We start from the raw sequence: 20,014 nt of genomic DNA, 5'->3' as shown, positions 1-20,014 counted from the left end.
AATGGTGTCTGCTATTCACATCTCTGGCAGCCCACAAACGCATCTCGGGGTTTTGAGTGGAGACTTACTGTTATCTGTAGCGTGATGCAGGATGGTGCCCTTTACAGGGGGATCTGTGAACAGAGAAATGACAAGATTTTTTGACTATTCAGAATGAAGGATCCCCACTGAGACACGGAATCTAGACCATGTTGCTCGTTTTGCTTTCCTTTAATTTGCTCTGTTTTAATTACCTTTGCTCAAGAGTCGGCAGGTATCTTTCTGATACCACCACAGGGTTTAAAGCCGAATACTGATCAGTGACTCGATACACCAGTTAGTAAGTTTGAAATCAATACGCATTTATTTACACACACAGTCAATTATTACTCATGCATAAACTCTACTCGCTAAACTGCAACTACTACTAAAAGCCTATACTTAGCTTCGAGTGGCCCACTCAGTCAGAGGAACAATGCCGTTGTCCGATTCTGATACTGCTGGCTTCGAACTGGTATCGAATAGTAGCTAGGAGCGCCTATCTCGTAGCGTGCGTTGACCGTAGACTTACTTGGTTGGTGCTTGGCGGCCTCACGTCGCTGACAGCCAAAGGCCAAGGTGAAGGTGAAGAGATCTTCCATGAGAGCGAACTGACCTTGGGGACTCTGTTTTACAGCCCCCAGGGGTTTCGCGCCCTTCTCGGTGGACCCCGGACTTGGTCCCAATTAATTGGACCATGTCCCAGTCGTTCGTATTGATTTCTCCAATACCGGGGTTGTTCCCTGATTGTTGGGTGGGCCCTATGTGACCGTTGGCCTGCCTTTGCTTTAGCTTCCACTGGCGCCGGGAAGTCTGTCCTGGTCTCGATTGTTTCAATGTTTCTTTTTGTCCCTGGCGATAGCTCATCACTATGCTAATGGCTATTGGTTTCAGTTCTGTCTGGGTTCTGCAAGTCCTAATACACAGGAAACCTTGCACCTGCTTGTTTTCTCTAGTGCTGTCCATTTTTCCCTGCACTCTTTGCGAGTGTCCATTTTGGAATCGGGACGTGGCCACCCCAGGTGGCTACAACCAGGAAGTGTAAAGCAGAAAATATAAATGAGTACAAATGAGTCCAAAAAGCAAAATCGATTGTTAAAGACAGGTGGGATTATGGGAGATGTAAAAGCAACTGACAGAAATTGTAAAAACAAATGTTTTATTTTAAAAATCTCTGACACGAATTAGCTTCTGGAGGACTGAGACTCCACACTTGTAAAATTAAACTTTCAGGGTTAAAGAGATTGTTTGACCGATGTTGTCAGACATGGCTCAGTTGGTAGAATTCTCGACTCAGAAGGTTCTGGGTTCAAGCCCCATACCAGAACCTGAGCACATAAAATCAAGCATGTCACACCAGTGCTGTACTGAGGGAGTGTTGCACTCTTGGAGGGGCTATATTTCATATTACATAGAAGCCCTGCCTGCCTGTTGGTGAACCAAACAGGCGTATGGCACAATTTTTTCTTTTTTTTCAAACAAATTTAAAGTACCCAATTCATTTTTTTCAATTAAGGGGCAATTTAGCGTGGCCAATCCACCTAGCCTGCACATCTTTTGGGTTGTGGGGGCGAAACCCACGCAAACACGGGGAGAATGTGCAAACTCCGCACAGACAGTGACCCAGAGCCGGGATCGAACCTGGGACCTCGGCGCTGTGAGGCTGCAGGGCTAACCCACTGCGCCACCGTGCTGCCCTTGGCACAATTTCAAAGGAGAGCAGGAAATTACTGAAAGAATAAATGTTATCAAAGCTTTATATTTTGCATTCATCAGGACAATCGCAAGATTATCAATATCAGGCAAAAGAACCCTTATACTTCAGAGGAGAGTGCTGATTGGTTGGCAAGTGGATTCTGATTGGTCGAGGCATTGCCACAGAGAATGCACCAGTTGATGGTGACTGACATTTAACTGCCAAACATTGTTTGAAATTTAAATCAGACAGCTTGACTCTGGTCAAAACTGTGCCCTGTGGAATGAACCAGAGAATGGCTCACTTATTTTGTTTTGCTGAAACAGGCTAACACCATGAAACATGTCCTTTGTGTCTGCAAAGAACAGACGCTGTGTATTAATATATGTAGCATCCAGTGCGCACACATTTCCAACACTGAGCCCAGCTGACAATCTTAAAATGATTATCAGCGCAATTTTAGTGCAGAGGATTATTTAGCAAATATTGTCCAATACTGTAGTGTAATCACATCTAATATTGGACACTTTTTTCAAGCACCGGCTGGTTGGGTACAGTCTGTTGATGAGCCAGTCGCCATCAATTGGTGCATTTTCCATGGCAACGCCTCTACCAACCAGAGTCCACTTACAAACCAGTCAGCACCCTCTTCTCATACAGTATGATGTTGTTGATTCCCCTGACATTGGCACTCTTGCGATTGTCCTCATGACAAAATGTATTTTTTCAGCAATACTCGTTCTGTACTACCAAATGACGAAGCAGGAGTGAGTTATCCCACAAATGACCCCTAAATTGACATCACAAAACAGATTATCTGGTCATTTTTACATTGCTTATTGTGGAAGATTCCTGTGTGCAAATTGGTTGCTGCTTTCTTCCTTTGCCATCGTGACAACACTTCAAATGTACTTTATTGGCTGTAAAGCACATTGACATCTGATGGTCATAAAGGGCACTGAAAATGCAAGTTTTTAACCATGTTTCCGGTTTTTAAACATTCACTTATTTGTGAAGTACCAGCCCTAATTTCTTCCTGCTGTCCTTGGTGAGCAAGTGCCCCACGTTCAAGCCATTGGACGTGGCACTGAAATCAATGTATCGTTGAGGATTGTTGCTGCATACCCTGTGGGGATACCTCTGACAACAACTTCCTGATTTCTGTGCGTGTACTCTGGAAGTCATTGTTCAATTTGCTGTGCAATAATGGTGAGTGAGGACTTTTGCAGTTTATCATCGCAAAATCTGGACCAGTGATTCTTGTTTCCTTTTTTAAAAATACGCTCTCTCTGTTTATTAGGTTGAAAATGTTGACAGTATAGTCTACACTATTAAAATTCTATGGCCAGATTTTACAAGTTTTCTGGAAGATGATTTAGGTCAGGAAAATTTTCAATTGTTTAGTTCGATTCAACAGAAAAGATGATGCAGTGCAGAGTTTTATTAAGAAGCTGTAAACATTTGTTTTGTCTTGCTTCTCAATTTACAAAATCTCTGAGCAAATCTTCTGATATATTGTGTCATTACATTCGTTAAAAATAAGAAACCCCTACAGGACCAGTTGATTGTGAGATGTTGAATCATGACATCCTGTTGTAGATCATTTTTGTTACTTGCTTTTGCCGTGAAAATACCTCCTAATTATGTTTGATCAGTACAAATGAAAAGCATATTTAGGCTGTTTGGATATTGTGCCCATGAAACTATTATGAATATTTTTCCAGCTTAAATGTACTCCAAGTTATAGCTTGTTGAGTGGCAAAGATTAATATCATTTTTTATATGTGCGTGCATTTGGGCGAGTGTCGGGAGTTTGTGTGCATTTGGGTAAGGGGCAAGGCAAAGGAGGAAGAATGCACAAGGATACTTAAGTATAGCCAGCCTTTCAGGTCTGGGAGCCACGGGAAAAAAAACATTTGGATCTGAAAAAGACTTGTAAATAATCCAATCCTTTTATGCTGCAGTTTAAGTTCTGCTATTGCTATTATCTCTGCAGACGTTGGGTCATTCATCTTTAGCGCAGTACACTCAGCATAAAAAGCATATGATAACATTGACAAAGTATTCGTGCAAGCTTTCGTACACTTTTGTTGAATAAAGTTGGAGCAAACAAAAGTTTCATCTATTTTTACTTTGGAGTTTTTGATTCCAAATACTGCAACAACAAAAAAAATTAAATGCCATGATTTGTTATGTTACGGATGCCTGGTCAACACTCAACAATGGTTTGAGATTGAACCAGATGCATAACTTTTTAAAGCTTTAAGACTGTGTAGAAAGATAGATTTGTTCGGGGAGTGATAATATAAGCAATAGGGCTTGGTTATTTTATAAGCAAACTTTAGTAAAACAAAAGAAAATAAACTGTTCATACTTTTACTTCACAGTTGTAATAATGACAGATTACATGTAGTTTCTTACTCTGAGCACTAGTTCCCATCAAACGACACTTGGCAGGAAAATGCAGCTCTCGTTCCACTTACACATAAAGGCAAAGGCAGCACTTGTACTGTATTTAGGAAACAATCTTTCTTCTGTTAGAGACATTTGTGCAGAACCCTTTTCCAAGGCCTTCTCTCTGTCGTTTTTTTCATGACCCCTCTCATACTGCTCATATCCTTCCCTGGTCCAAATTGATTCTCTCTCTCTAAGCTCCACCCAGCCCATCATACAAAGGTTTTTCTCTGGGATATCCAGACTGGAACTTATCAACTGTAATTTGGACCGCTTGATTGCCCACTCCTGTTTACACAAAGGACCAGAGCTGCCATTCCAATGCAACTAACTTTCCATTGACAGACATATGGCTCACTAGTCTCTGTAATTGGATAATGGTTTATCAAATATGGTTGTCCCGGACGACAATTGATTTTGAATAAATCATCCTGGCTGAACCGGGGTATCCTGTCAATGTACACAAACTGTGCATTGATGGACATTTGGTATTGATAGCTTTGGGGGGGAAAAACAAATATTGCTCGGCTGTAGCTTCTTAGGTTTTTGAGTCCATGATGAAGATTTGATGAAAAGTGGAAAGGAAATATGTATAACCTGCTTCCTTACAGAGGTGAAATAAATCTGAGTGGAATATCCTGGGGTAGACTCTGTATCCAGCTGGTAGACAAGACTGAAATAATGGAGCTTTTGTTGGGTGACCTTTATAATCTGAACAAAGTTATGTATTTTTGTTGCTGCTTTGTAATTACATTAGTTATGAGTGCAATTTGCAGTCACTTTGTATGGCAGAGGAGCTACGGATAAGACATCCTTTTGGGGAAGCTTGAGTCGTGTGCATGGAACAGCCAGCCTCACAAAGCCTTCATTATCTACTCCTGGGACCAGATTTACACCATTATTTAAAAAAGAAAGAAATTTAGAGTACCCCAATTATTTTTCTTCCAATGATGGGGCAATTTAGTGTGGGAAATCCACCTACCCTGCACATCTTTTTGGGTTGTGGGGGTGAGACCCACACAGATACTGGGAGAATGTATAAACTCCACACAGACAGTGACCCAGGCCAGATCGAACCCATGTCCTCGGCACTGTGAGGCAGCATTGCTAACCACTGTGCTGCCCCAGATTACACCATGATAAACATTTATCTTCTGCAGTGTCCCATTTCCGCTGTTTTTTTTAAATTACTTTTTCTGAGTTACAAAGCCAAGGTTCAGAGTGTGGACAGGGGCGAACCCCTAATCCAGCTCCTTGCCTGCTCCAAAAACCAATTCAAATTCAAATTGAATCCAATTCATGATCCCCACAAGAGAGACATACCAGATCTGAGTCAAAAGGCAGAGCAGATACTCCACTTGATCTTAGCCAAAAGGCCGAGAAGCAACACCATTCAGTTGGACAAAGGAAACAGAGCTTAAATGAATTTCTTACCTAACATATTAGAAAGCTCTGTAGTATATTTTAACTGAGTGTTAGATTTAATCAGAACACCAGCAAAAGAAGCTTCCTCTCTGACTGTACATCATGGAAACATCCCACTAGTGTTTTAACATAAACCTAAGCATACAAAGTGGCCTTTGAGTACATTCATTCAAATGTATCACCCTGCCCTATGCCCGCTCTCAATTTAATCACTTGTCTAATTGAAAGTACTTTCCTCTTGCTTGTATGTGTAATTTTGTTTTGTATAAGAAGGTTACAGGATTTCATAGAGTGCATGCATTAATAAACATTTTGCAATACTTTGCAGACTTATGCAGTGAAGAGGTAAAGCATACTTTATACAACCCTGTAGAGTGATAAACTGCTTCATGCTAAGGCTGGGATCATCCCTGGTCTGTTCCTGGGGACTTGTGAAAGATGGATGAAATGCCAAAATCGCCAAAGCAGCAAACGGCTAACACATTTTGCAGTGTGGAGGGCAATCTCCTTTGGTAGCACTGTGCTGATCTTGGTTGTAGAAACTTTGTTGGATGGTAGGCTTGCCAAATCAAGGGGCCCCATAGCCTCTGCTGTTTCTCCAATTCCATTCACAACATGTACATATTTGCTTTGAATGATAGGTGATCCACATGCTATTTATGTTGTAGGGAGATGCATCATTTTGACTGTGCAAGATCTGCATGAACTTTCAAGTGGTATGGGTTACTTGGTCTGTTTGTAATAAACTTAATTAATTAAGCATGGCTAGGGTCAGAAGAATGGTTGTTTCAGGATGATCATGACCGTTGTCAAGAACAACTGGCAAAACCAGAACATGTTCTTTTACAACCCTAGTTCTGCAGCAGTAAACGGCCTAGGCCAGTTTAAAGGTTTCTGAGGGGTGAGGCATCTGCAGTGGAGAATTAAGTTAATCGTTGTCACCCATTATAGATAGAAGCCACGAGTGCTCATCTCGCTGACTTCTCCTTATGACACCTAATCTGCACACTCAAGAGTCACATAGTATTTGCATTCATTGTGTTTGGTATTGAATAGAGATATGCCTGTGTGACAACTACGTTATGAAATGCCAGCTCTAATGGAATTGATTTAGGTTGCATTTTAAAGAGCAGAATAGTGTCTTGAATGTGGCGGTAGTCGTTATAGAATCATAGAATCCCTACAGTGCAGAAGGAGGTTAGTCGGCACATCAGGTCTGCACCACCCTCCGAAAGAGTACCATACCTAAGCCCACACCCCCGCCTTATCCCCGTAACTCCACATAACCATTTGGACACTAAGGGACAATTTAGCATGGCCAATCCACCTAACTGGCACGTCTTTGGACTGTGAGGGGAAACCGGAGTGCGCGTAGGAAACCCACGCAGACACGGGGAGGAAATGGAAACTCCACACTGATAGCCATCCAAGGAGGAATTGAACTCGGGGCCTTAGCGCCGTGAGGTAGCAGTGCTAACCGCTGTGCCACCATGCTGCTGCATGTGAGATGATATAACATTTTGTCACCCAAATTCTGGACTAATCCAGCCCTGGGGAAGAAATTGGTCAAAACCAGTGGTGCCATCTTACTGTATCTTTAACCTGCTACATGGGAGGTCCTCATTGCAGGTTACTAATGTGCCAAAGTGAAAGTTAAAATCTGAAGACCATTGCCACCTTCAGCGTGATGCAGGTTTCCCTTCAATTGCCACGGATATAATTGGGTGCTTCTCTGTACACACTTGCTCAAGAAATTCACATACTGATGCAAAGGGATAGTTTCTTATTTTCAGGACAGGTTTTCAGCATATTGATTATGTCCAAACTCCTAACCTTTCCCACGTACAAACCCCTTCTTCATGTACACTGCCCACCCAACTTCCACTCTATCATCTAACTCTAACGTACAGCCTGCCCACCCATATTCCTGCTGGACCGAAGGAAGCTGTTTTTGAAAATGTTAGTGCGTGTTCTCGGAGATACAAAAGTCTGAAAACACGCACTAACAGATTAAAAAACAGCTTCTTTCCCATTGTTACCAGACTCCTAAACGATCCTCTTATGGACTGATCTGATCTCTTCACACACCTTCTCTACTGAGTAGTGTTGCAGTCCTGTATGCTTCACCCAATGCCTGTATCTATGTATTTACATTGTGTATTTTATGTTTGCCCTATGTATTTTCTTTTCATGTATGGAATGATCTATCTGAAGTGTACGCAGAACAATACTTTTCACTGTACCTTGGTACACCTGACAATAAATAAATCCAATCTAATCCAAAAGTTGCCGTTCCAAATCCTAGCTAAACCAGTCTTCGACTTTGACAAGCCTGTTACAGGATTTCTTTGGGCTGGAAGCCAGGCCAAGGATACTGATGAGATGGCTCCAATTAACCATAATAACCAGTGGCTGAGTTTCTCAAACTTTAAGCAGTACTGGGCAGCCCAATTCCAGGGCATAATTGCTTGAATCAGGGCTTTATAATAATAATAATCTTTATTGTTACAAGTAGGCTTACATTGCAATGAAGTTACTGTGAAAAACCCTAGTCACCATATTCCGGCACCTGTTCGGGTGCATGGAGGGAGAATTCCGAATGTCCAAATTACCTAACAGCACGTCTTTCGGGACTAGTGGGAGGAACCCGGAGGAATCCCACGCAGACACGGGGAGAACGTGCAGACTTCTCACAGACTGACCCAGCCGGGAATAGAACCTGGGACCCCGGCGCTGTGAAGCCACAGTACTAACCACTGTGCTACCATGCTGCCCTGGCTTCCAAAAACTTTGCATTAGCGCAAATGTGTTTCTTTTACAAGCTCCAAAGAACCCACCACACAAACCCCTCTTCCTCTTTGTGTACTCTGTTTTTGTTGTGGCAAATTAAAGAAATTGAGTTTGACTTTTTTAATATGGTATGTGTAGACTGAATTTAGTGTTTGGAATAAATCCATCTTTCTTGTTAATGGGTTTGTTAATAATTTTGCGAAGTTTATAAGAACACATGCTGATGGGTTTAGCATTGTGAATAAATATTGCAGCCATCAGGCACCAGCAGGCTGATCAGTATTGTTCTCATCCTAGATGTTGATCCTGTTGGTTTAGTTATTAAATGAAATCCATCATGTTTTAAGCCACTGATGTAAAAAGAGAATGTATTTGCATGTTTCATGGAAGTTGCCCAAGGGATGAGAAAGAAAACTCACATTATATACCTTTCAAAGCTGTAGGATGTCACAAAACACTTGACAGCCACTGAAGTTATTTTGAAGTGTAATCAGTTTTGTAATATAGGAAATATGGCAACTGATTTATGCATAGCTGTTTTTCTGATTGAGGAATAAGTATTGGCCCGGATACCAGGGATATGCCTCCCCATTATTCTTGGTAATGCCAGGGGATGTTTTGCATCCACCTGACAAAACAGACAGAGCCTCTGTTTAACAATTCAGCAATACAACATTCCCTTCATACTGCACTGGAGTGTTGACCTTAACTTTTGTGCTCAAGTCTTGGAATGGGACTTGAACTCCGTGTGACTGAGAGGTGAGAGTGCAACCAACAGAGCCATGGCTGACAATTCAAAAGCTGGCCGTGGTAATTTTGTGAATCAAGTTTGAATGCATCGTAGAGCCAACAATCAGTGTATGGTTTTGTGAATTTAAAAAAAAAAATTTTTTATTGGAAGTTTTTACAGAAAATATAAAAATATAACAACAAACAATAATATGCAACAAACTACCCCATAACAACCGTAACACCCCCCCAACCTCAACAAGAGAACTTAACCATAAATTAAAATTAAATAAATCAAATTTAAATAAAATAAACAAACATAGTCCTCGTGTCCCCCCCCCCCCCCCCGGTTGCTGCTGCTACTACTGTCCCAGTACCCTATCGTTGAGCCAGAAAGTCGAGGAAAGGTTGCCACCGCCTGAAGAATCCTTGTACCGATCCTCTTAGGGCGAATTTGACCTTCTCTAGTCTAATAAAACCCGCCATATCATTTATCCAGGTCTCCACACTTGGGGGGGCCTCGCATCCTTCCATTGTATCAAAATCCTTCGCCGGGCTACTAGGGACGCAAAGGCCAGCACACCGGCCTCTTTCGCCTCCTGCACTCCCAGCTCCACCCCAACCCCAACCCCAAAAATCGCGAGTCCCCATCCTGGCTTGACCCTGGATCCCACCACCCTTGACACCATCCTCGCCACCCCCTTCCAGAACTCCTCCAGTGCCGGGCATGCCCAGAACATATGGGCATGGTTCGCTGTACTCCCCGAGCACCTGACACACCTATCTTCACCCCCAAAGAATCTACTCATCCTCGTCCCAGTCATGTGGGCCCTGTGTAGCACCTTGAATTGAATGAGGCTAAGCCGCGCACACAAGGAGGAAGAATTAGCCCTCTCCAGGGCATCAACCCATGTCCCGTCTTCGATCTGTTCCCCCTAGTTCCCCCTCCCACTTAGTTTTCAGCTCCTCTACTGACGCCTCTTTTACCTCCTGCATAACCTTGTAGATATCGGATATCTTCCCCTCTCCGACCCAGACCCCTGAAAGCACCCTGTCCCTCATCCCCTCGCGGGAAGCGCAGGGAATCCCTCCACCAGGCGTCTAGCAAATGCCTTTACCTGCAGATACCTGAACATGTTTCCCCGGGGGAGCCCAAATTTATCCTCCAACTCCCCCAGGCTTGCAAACCTCCCGTCGATAAACAGGTCCCTCAGCTGTCTGATGCCCGCTCTGTACCAACCCTGAAATCCCCATCCATGTTCCCCGGGACGAACCTATGGTTCCCCCTCAACGGAGCCTCCATCGAGCCCCCCACTTCTCCCCTATGTCGCCTCCACTGCCCCCAAATCTTGAGGGTAGCCGCCACCACCGGACTCGTGGTATACCTCATGGGAGGGAGCGGCCACGGCGCCGTTACCAGGGCCCCCAGGCTCGTATCCCCACAGGACGCTCTCTCCATCCGTTTCCATGCTGCCCCCTTCCCCTCCATCACCCACTTGCGCACCATCGACATATTGGCCGCCCAGTAGTACCCCGAGAGATTGGGCAACGACAGCCCCCCCTATCTCTACCCCGTTCCAAAAAGATCCTCTTCACCCTCTGGGTGCCATGCGCCCAAACAAAGCCCATGATGCTGCTGGTCACCCTTTTTTAAAAAGCCCTAGGGATAAAGATGGGCAAGCACTGGAAGAGGAACAAGAACCTCGGGAGAACCGTCATTTTGACGGACTGCACTTTACCCGCCAACGACAGCGGCACCATGTCCCACCTTTTAAATTCCTCCTCCATCTGCTCCACTAGTCTGGTGAAGTTAAGCTTTTGGAGAGTCCCCCAACTCCTGACCACCTGCACCCTCAGGTACCTGAAACTCTTCACTGCCCTCCTAAAAGGGAACCTCCCAATTCCCTCCTCTTGATCTCCCGGGTGCACGACAAATATCTCGCTCTTTCCTAAATTTAGCTTATAGCCCGAGAAGCCCCCAAATTCCGCTAACAGCTCCATCACCCCCGGCATTCCCCCCTCTGGGTCCGCCACATACAACAACAGGTCGTCCGCATACAGCGATACCCGATGTTCCTCCCCACCCCCGCACCAAACCCCTCCATCTCCCTGCCTCCCTCAAAGCCATAGCCAGAGGTTCAATCGCCAGTGCAAAGAGCAAGGGGGACAGGGGGCACCCCTGCCTGGTCCCACGACAGAGCCTAAAGTACTCCGATCTCCTTCCATTTGTAACTACACTCGCCATCGGAGCCGCGTAGAGCAGCCTCACCCATTTGATGAATCCCTCCCCAAATCCAAACCGCTCCAGCACCTCCCACAGGTACCCCCCCTCAACTCTATCAAACGCTTTCTCTGCGTCCAGCGCCACCACTATCTCCGCCTCCCCCTCCACTGCCGGCATCATGATAACATTTAGCAGTCTCCGCACATTCGTGTTGAGCTGCCGCCCCTTGACAAATCCTGTCTGATCTTCGTGTATCACCTCTGGCACACAATCCTCTATCCTGGTGGCCAGGATCTTCGCCAGCAACTTAGCGAGATAGGCCTGTATGATCCACACTGCAAGGGGTCCTTATCTCGCTTTAGGATCAAAGAGATCAGTGCCCGCGACATCGTCGGGGGGCAAAGCCCCCCCCTTCCCATGCCTCGTTGAAGGCTCGTACCAGCAGGGGGCCCACCAGGTCCGCATACTTTTTGTAAAATTCCACCGGGAACCCGTCCGGCCCCGGGGCCTTACCTGACTGCATTTGTCCAATCCCCCTGACTAGCTCCTCCAGCTCTATCGGCGCCCCCAGCCCCTCTACCAGCCCCTCTTGAACCCTTGGGAAACATAGCCTGTTCATGAAGCTCTCCATCCCCTCTCTCCCCATCGGAGGTTCCGACCGGTACAGTTCCTCGTAAAAGTCCCTAAAGACCCCGTTTACTTCTGTCCCCTTCTGCACTACATTTCCACCCCCATCCTTCACTCCACCAATTTCCCTAGCCGCATCCCGCCTACGGAGCTGATGCGCCAACATCCTGCTCGCCTTCTCCCCATACTCATATACCGCGCCCTGCCCCCTCCTCCACTGTGTCTCCGCCTTTCTGGTGGTCAACAAGTCGGTTTTGTGAATGTTAACTGCTGAATATTCCACAGCACAATTAATGAACTCCATTTTATCATTTATGACTAGAAAATGTGTTCAAAACCTTGCCTTTAGATGAATCTTGAAGCAAAGCATCTTTTGAGTGTGTTAGATTTTTAAAAATTGAGTGCAATTTCACAAATATCACACAAATGACAACCCTCGGGGTAACTCGGTGGTGCAGTGGTTAGCACTGGTGCCACATGGCACCGAGGACAAATGACAGCCCTGGGGATAGCATGACGGTGCAGTGGTTAGCACTGGTGCCTCATGGTGCCAAGGACCCAGGTTCGATCCCGGGTCACTGCCCGTGTGGCGTTTGTACATTCCCCCGTGTCTGCGTGGGTCTCACCCCCCACAACCTAAAGATGTGCAGGGTATGCTAAATTGCCACTTAATTTCAAAAGAACAAATGACAACCCTGTGATATTTCCAAATATAATTCAGCTAATGGTGGTTATCTAATTTAAGCATTGTAGAAACCAAACCTTGCTGGGACAATTGCTGGGTTTCTAGCTGGGTTATTTGTTAGTTTCTCATGATCACTGATGGGCTCGGTTGAAGAAAAGGGCTGCAGAAATGTAGAAGATTCTTAATAAGGGAAATAGTGTCAGTGAGGAGCAGTCAGCAGTCTTTACCACCTGTTGGACTTTTAATTCTGATGTGGTATTTACAAATTTGTGCCCTTTAAAAACAAGATGCTATTTGTTGATCTTCACAGACCTGGAATATTTTGGTATAATGAAGAGTTGTGCAATGAACAGTGGCTCCTCAGTTGTTTAAAGGATAAGTTTAAAACTTAACCTGTAAAGTACTCCAAAATTTAAAATTGCTCCATTATTAACCTTCAGCCACTGGCTGACAACCTAGATTATAAGCGATCAGGTAAAGCATAAGCGGCCTCATTTTGTTATGCCGGTCGCCTGAAAGGGTTGCTCTTTCTTGGATCTTGGCACCTGTTGGTGATCTAACGGTGCTTTGTAAAGATACTGCACCAGCAATGGGTAATTTAGGCTAGACGTCTGACATTACAATTTATATGCCCTCTCCCATTTATGTTTCACATTAAGTGATGTTACCAGTCCATGGCTTATATTTTTTGACCAATTTGTTGCAGCCTACTTTGCCAGGGGTTTTTCTTTGTCAACAGTTTGCAGAAATTGGCTGCATAATTTTAAAGCAAATGCAGGAGATTGGCACTCATTTCTCACTAAACTCAGTCAAAAAGGCCAAAGGGTTGCATAGTGGTACTGTCACCTCAACTATAGTAATCCAGAGGTGCAGACGTGCTCAGGTGACACAGTTTCAAATCCCACCATGACAACTGGTGGAATTTTAAATGCCATTAGTATATCTGGAATATAAAGCTCACCTTTATTTTTCTTGATTAATAAGGGGATCAGGGGTTATGGGGAGAAGGCAGGAGAATGGGGATGAGAAAATATCGGCCATGATTGAATGGCGGAGCAGACTCGATGGGCCAAGTGGCCTAATTCTGCTCCTATGTCTTATGGTCTTGTCTCAGTAAAGCGACCATGAGAATTATCACCAATTGGTGTAAAAAACCTATCTGGTTCACAGATGGAGATGGAAGCTGGTCATCCCTGCCTGGCCTACATATGGCTCCAGATCCACATTAATGTGGTTGACCATTGACTGCCGCTCTCTGATTTGGCCAAGGAAACCACTCGGTTCAAGTGCAAATTGAGATCAGCAACAAATGAGGCTGTACCAGTGATACCCAGATCCCATGGCCAAAGTGTGACATAGCAAAATCTGGTTGACATTTTTAAAAATGGCTTCAATCTTTCTCTAGTACGTAGAAGTGTGCTTTTAATAAAAAGCAACCTCCTTGACTTGCCTATCTCTTTAAATCTGGCGTACTCTTGAGATTACACAGCAATCAGGTGGTTAATATTAATTAAAGTGGTATTATTAAGGTAACTAACTGCACTAAAGGGCTCTCTTACAAAGCGAATAATGAAAGCTTTTTAAGAGGATGGCTGCTTTTTTCTTTCCTTATGGTTTTCTTTATGTTTCTTCTGTCATGTTGCTTTTTGCTCAATGAATACAGCATTACCTTTCCCAGCTGTACACTTCCCAGCGCTATTGGATTTGTACCATACAATTTAAACAGCTGAAACTTGCCCTGGAGAACCCTGGTTTGTTTTTTGTTGCCGTGTGGTCCGGATATAAAACTGCAGAGTAGGTCATCCTGTATTTCTGCTGGCGTTCAGCAGCAGAGATAATCAGGTGAACAGCTAAGGAAATATCCAGAAACTTTGCAAAGGCAAATGAATTGTGCCAGATGTTTGCACATCTTTGTTACCTTTGTTTATCTAGAATGGAATTTAATATTTGAAACAAGCTGTCTTTTGTCAAGGCAGTGCTGTTATATCATATTAAACCGTCTTTATGACTTCATTAAAATCTGCTGGGTGGAAGAATTTTAATTTGCTTCTCGTCGTATATCACCACACTTGAGTCCTTTGGAACAATATTTAGCTCAATAATTGAAATTGTAGTATTCTTTATGCAACACTTTCTGTGCTGTTTAGCTTATTAAATATAGACATCCATCATGGGATTGGAGGGAAGGAATAGTGTGGGTAGTTGCATTGGGTCAGGGGTGTCATTTTGCGTGTGGCGTCTCGTAGGTCAAGTTACACTGAGTTGCACCAGAAATTAAACAGTGTAGCAATTCTAGATTATGTATCTGGGTAAGTAGCGCACATCTAGCCCACATCTTCCTTACTGAGATCAGTGTAAGACATTAATGGAGTGTCCTAGGCAGTACAAATCAGCTGTTGGAAATTTAAATTTCCCAGGCGGTTACAGCACTTGCGCATGTTCTGGGACTTTCAATTTGCCAGTGTTGGCTTGGAAGATCTACCCCGTTAATTCTGTTTCTCTCTCCGCAAATGCTGCCAGACCTGATGAATATTTCCAACATTTTCTATTTTTATGGTAATGCTATCTAAATTTTCCATTAAATCCATTTGACAATTTTTCCATTTTTAGAAGTGAATCAGAGTGCCATTATGCTGCGCCAGAAATGGCCATCCATTAACTGCTTGAAAAACATTGGTATTGTTAATCCATATTGAAGTTTCCCAATCTTTATTTTCTAAATTGGGTAGCCGCGTCATGAGGTACCTTTATCCGTGTTAATGCATTTTCTCTCTGAATCAACTGGAGCAGCACTTGCCTGAGAGCCCTAATCTTTTTTTTGACTAATTATTTGGGATAACCCTATCTGGTGACTATAATCCATAAGTATGAGAAAGTAACTGAATTGTTGTATTTTTAAATAATTAAATCAATTTTTTATTTTAATGCTCTAGTTTATTGCAGTCTTTCTATGTTCAAAGTACTATGGGTGAATGCAGGCTCTGGTCATCTCTTTTATGTTTTGTGCCCATGTCACATTCTGCACTGAAAAATTAAATGCAAATGAAAATTGCTTATTGTCACAAGTAGGCTTCAATGAAGTTACTGTGAAAAAGCCCCTAGTCGCCACATTCCAGTGTCTGTTCGGGGAGGCTGGTACGGGAATTGAGCCGTACTGCTGGCCTGCCTTGGTCTGCTTTAAAAGCCAGCGATTTAGCCAGTGTGCTAAATCAGCCCCTGCTGAAGATTCCTGGGATGGCACTAAGATTAATGTTAGTTTGGTGGATGGTATTTTGAATTGAGGTACAAATGCGGACCTTGCCAGTGATGCCCATATCACATGAATAAATAAAGACATTTTCAAACCCGTTTAAATTAAGTTGAAAATTTCATTATGATTTTCCCAGTAAGGGCTTTTGGTGCAAATAAAGAGCAAAGAACTACTTCAGGCAGCAACATTGCAGAGCTAATCCACATTTCACATTTGCACGTAAGAGGTATAGTCATTTTTAAAAATTGCATTCAGAATAAACCGTCACCCTAAAGGCATACTGATTGCATAAAGTACAGTCTGATGCTAAATCTGTACAGATTTTATACAATATGAATCTTAACTGCATTGCATCTAGTGCAAACTCTGATACTAAATGCGTGCAGATTGCATGTAATAAGAGCGATGTGGTCCCGAAAACATAGGTTGCAGCCAGTACAAACTCTGATCCTAAATACTTTACTTTAGTAACATTCCTTCTCAGCTTGACCCCAGCTTTATGACTCCATTCAGAAACCTGGAATACATACACTAAATCCCCTAGGTGTATTTTAAATTGCTTTCAAACAGCCCTGTATACTGTAGCAGCTCACGATGAGACCATTCAAGGGCACAATAAAAAATATAGTGGGATAAATTTATAAAACACTTGTCTGAATGTCCGGTTCTACTTATATCAGATATTAAAACTGCACGCAGCTGTTGTAGGTCCACATTGAATCTGAAGTTTGCTTGTGTGTTGTTAGGTATAGCTTTTCACGGGCGGCACGGTGGTGCAGTGGTTCACACTGCAGCCTATGCAGCTGAGGATCTGGGTTCGATCCCGGCCCTGGGTCATTGTCTGTGTGGAGTTTGCACATTCTCCTTGCGTGTGCGTGGGTTTCACCCCCACAACCCAAAGATGTGCAGGTTGGGTGGATTGGCCACGTTAAATTGCCCCTGAAAAAGATAATCGGGTACTCTTAAATTTATATTAATAAAAAGGTAGTTTTTCCACATACAATCGTTTATATATTATCTCATTGTCAGCCATATTGTTGTGCAAAGATGACCAGGGATATGTGAGAGGAAATGGGTGGGTTTGCTGGCAGTAGGTCATTTCCCCTCTCCAATGGAGGTGTGTGCTGTGGAAAGTGACGAGGATGTAGGCTGCGTGTAAAATATAATTGAGTATAACTATGTGAAAGGAACTACTATAAAACTTTGTGCCAGACTTTAATTCGGTGCTTTCTCTTTCCTTTCTCGATATATTTAATTTATTTTTGTCTTTGATGGCACAAAAGCAAGGTGGGAATGTAGGCTGTGAGGAGGGCACAGGCTGCAAAGTGATGTATACTGGTTAAATGAGAACAAGGTGGCAGATTGAGTATATAATGGAGAAGTGAGGGGTTATTCATTTTGGTGGTAAGACAGAGAAGCATAATTTTTTTTTAAATAGTAGTGAAAATTCAGGCGGTTGAAGTTCAGCAAGATTTGGGTGTATTTTATACAAAGGGCATAAAGTTGGGATGCAGGTACAGCAAGCAATTATGCATGTAAATGGCAACCAATAGAATGCAAGAATAAGGAAATTGTGCAATATTTGTACAAGGCTATGGTGAGACCACACCTGGAATACCGTGTGCAGCTTTGGCCTCCTTATTCAAGGAAGGATATACTTGCGTTGAAGGCAGTAGGTAAGGGGTTAGATAGGTTGTTTCCTGGGGATTAGACTATGATGAGAGGCTAATGATGGTTACCCTTTTGTAGTTTAACCCTCTTATTTTAAGCTACCATAATTGTTCATTCAATGTACAGTGTTTCCACTTAATAATATATCTGCAGTAAATATGCATTTGGCTGAAGGGTAGGTACAATCTGATAATTGAGTAGGGGGACACCTGCTGAAGAGTTGGTGCAACTACAACAATGAAATCCGTTGCACTGATTCTTCGATATTTCACAAGATTTATTTGCAATTTTTAACATTTGGTGCAAAACTAGAAATGTGACTCCATCCAACCACAATTTAAATATCTTGAAATGCAGATTACAATGTAAGGAATATTGGGGGTGTGATTTTTGTGAAAAATATGTTGGCATTGCTGAGGTTCTTAGCCGTTGCCTTTTGCAGTTGACTTTAATTTTCTATCTACTAATTACATAATGTGTACAGACAGTGTTCTGCAACATGATTCTGGAGCACTCTGGAACTTTTTCCCCGGCCGAAGCAGATTGCTTAATTTCTTTGTGTTAACCACCACTTCAAATATTTCCCATTTAAATTAATATGTTGCATTTTTCTTTCCAATTCTGGTCTGCTTCACGTTACTGTCACTGTCATTCCACAGCTTCACCAAATTCTCACCAGTAAATTGAACCAAAAGATTGGCAAGTAATTATAAATTAAATCCTGAAATATGTGTGTACAGCACATGTCTGGATGCCTGCGGGTGGTGACTTACAGAACATAAATCATTTGTATTGCGTTTGCTGCAACTTGACAATGTGGCTGGTAGTCCTTCGGGTTGTTTTTCCACAAAGTGCCAGGCTGTTGTCCTATGTGGGTGGGTGGTTTTGGGGGGAGCGGTGGTTTGGGTATGTGGTACATAAATAATATGGGTGTGTAATAATAGCTGTAGCTCGGGTAAAGCCAAGATTCACGCAGACCACTAGTTTGGATCAAATCAATTTGTATAGCAAAATAAGTTACAATTTCGCTTGCAGGAGTGATTGGCAATTCTTTTTTTTTAATAAACAATTTTATTGAGGTAGTTTTTGGCTTTATAAACAGTTACAGACATCATCAGAAAGGAAGCAAAAAAGGCAAAAATGTGCAAACATCCACGTACTTTCAATACTTCCACCGTAACATATTGCACAAGCCCGCTCCCCTCCCACCGGTACTACCCGCCATATTTTCCCTCCTACTCTACTCTAACCCCCCCCCTGCTGACGCTCACTCTCCAGTGATTGGCAATTCTGATTCAGAAAAAAAAACATTGTTACATGTGAAAGTAATTTTATTTTTAACATACCCCACGGATGCTATGATTTTGGAATGTTGTATATGTACTAGTTCTGACACATCCTTGATCATGGAAACTGAGTGAACCCATAGCTGTTATGACAGAAGTACCTTATTTTGAAGAGTAGTATAGATAGAGACAGTACATGACAGCAGAGACGGAAAACATGAACTTGAGTTGCAGGTTGTTCTCAGCAAAACACAACTCTAATTTCAAACTTGCATGTAATCTTTATTTCCATATATAAATGCAGCAAAAAATAGGCCTATTCGGAGTTCCATGCAATAATGGTTAAGATTTTGTGAAGCACTACAGTTCCATGCGCAGTGAATTGAAAGGACAAATTAAAACTAACCTCAGGAAAGAACAATAACTTGGATAGTGCTTTATCATGCCCTGAAGATGTTCCAACGTACTTGACGGCCAATTAATTCCTCCTTGTTTGTTATGTGGTTCAACAAATAAGCAAGTAACATACTGCAACATCAGGCAAACAGAAACTGTGTTGTATGACCAGCTATACTTTTTAATGATATTGATTGAGGGACTTTGTGCTGCACTGCTTTTGTACTTCACTGAACTGACAGCCTAGATAGTCATTTCCTGTTCCACTGGATGTCCAGCAGGCCAACAGACATTTCCACATTTGATATGACTCTTGCACACTACACCGTGCCCAGATAAAGTTAGTTCAGTAGCCACTAATATCTTCTGACTGCCATTCTAAATGGCCCACAAAACCAGTTGTTCATTAAAGCTTGCTTGTGACAATAGTGTGGACTTCAGGCAATATATTTTGTGCCAACAAGAAATTGCAACAAAGAAAAGATGTTTCCATTTCTCCGAAAAGTGCAAATTGAGCTTTTAATGCATTATTATGAATTGTGTTTGGGATAGAGGATAGGAAAAGAAATGTACCTTTACAGCAGCACAGCTTTGATTTACTGTTGGTGAATGCAAAATGAAAGAAATAATTGTTGAACATGCAATTTCCTTCAAGTTTTGAAATCCTTTAATTACAAATGCATGTGATTTTGCAGATGTTGGCTGCAAGGTGTTTTTAAGTTTGCAAAATATATTTTGAAGAATGTTAAATGGGAAATGCCAC

At 42.8% G+C, this 20,014-nt stretch overlaps 1 protein-coding gene and 1 pseudogene across 2 annotated transcripts in view; one reads left to right on the top strand and one right to left on the bottom strand.

The window, feature by feature from the left end:
* The window catches only part of capzb (capping actin protein of muscle Z-line subunit beta), a 117,580-nt gene that overhangs the window by 31,722 nt on the left and 65,844 nt on the right, over positions 1-20,014 (top strand). The window lies entirely within an intron of this gene.
* Positions 5,351-5,556, bottom strand: LOC119951093 (annotated as a pseudogene).

This window comes from Scyliorhinus canicula, chromosome 16 (assembly GCF_902713615.1).
Source record: "Scyliorhinus canicula chromosome 16, sScyCan1.1, whole genome shotgun sequence".
NCBI lineage: Eukaryota > Metazoa > Chordata > Chondrichthyes > Carcharhiniformes > Scyliorhinidae > Scyliorhinus > Scyliorhinus canicula.
Note: the sequence above shows the minus strand (reverse complement) of the source record. Positions and strands in the feature narration are given on the sequence as shown.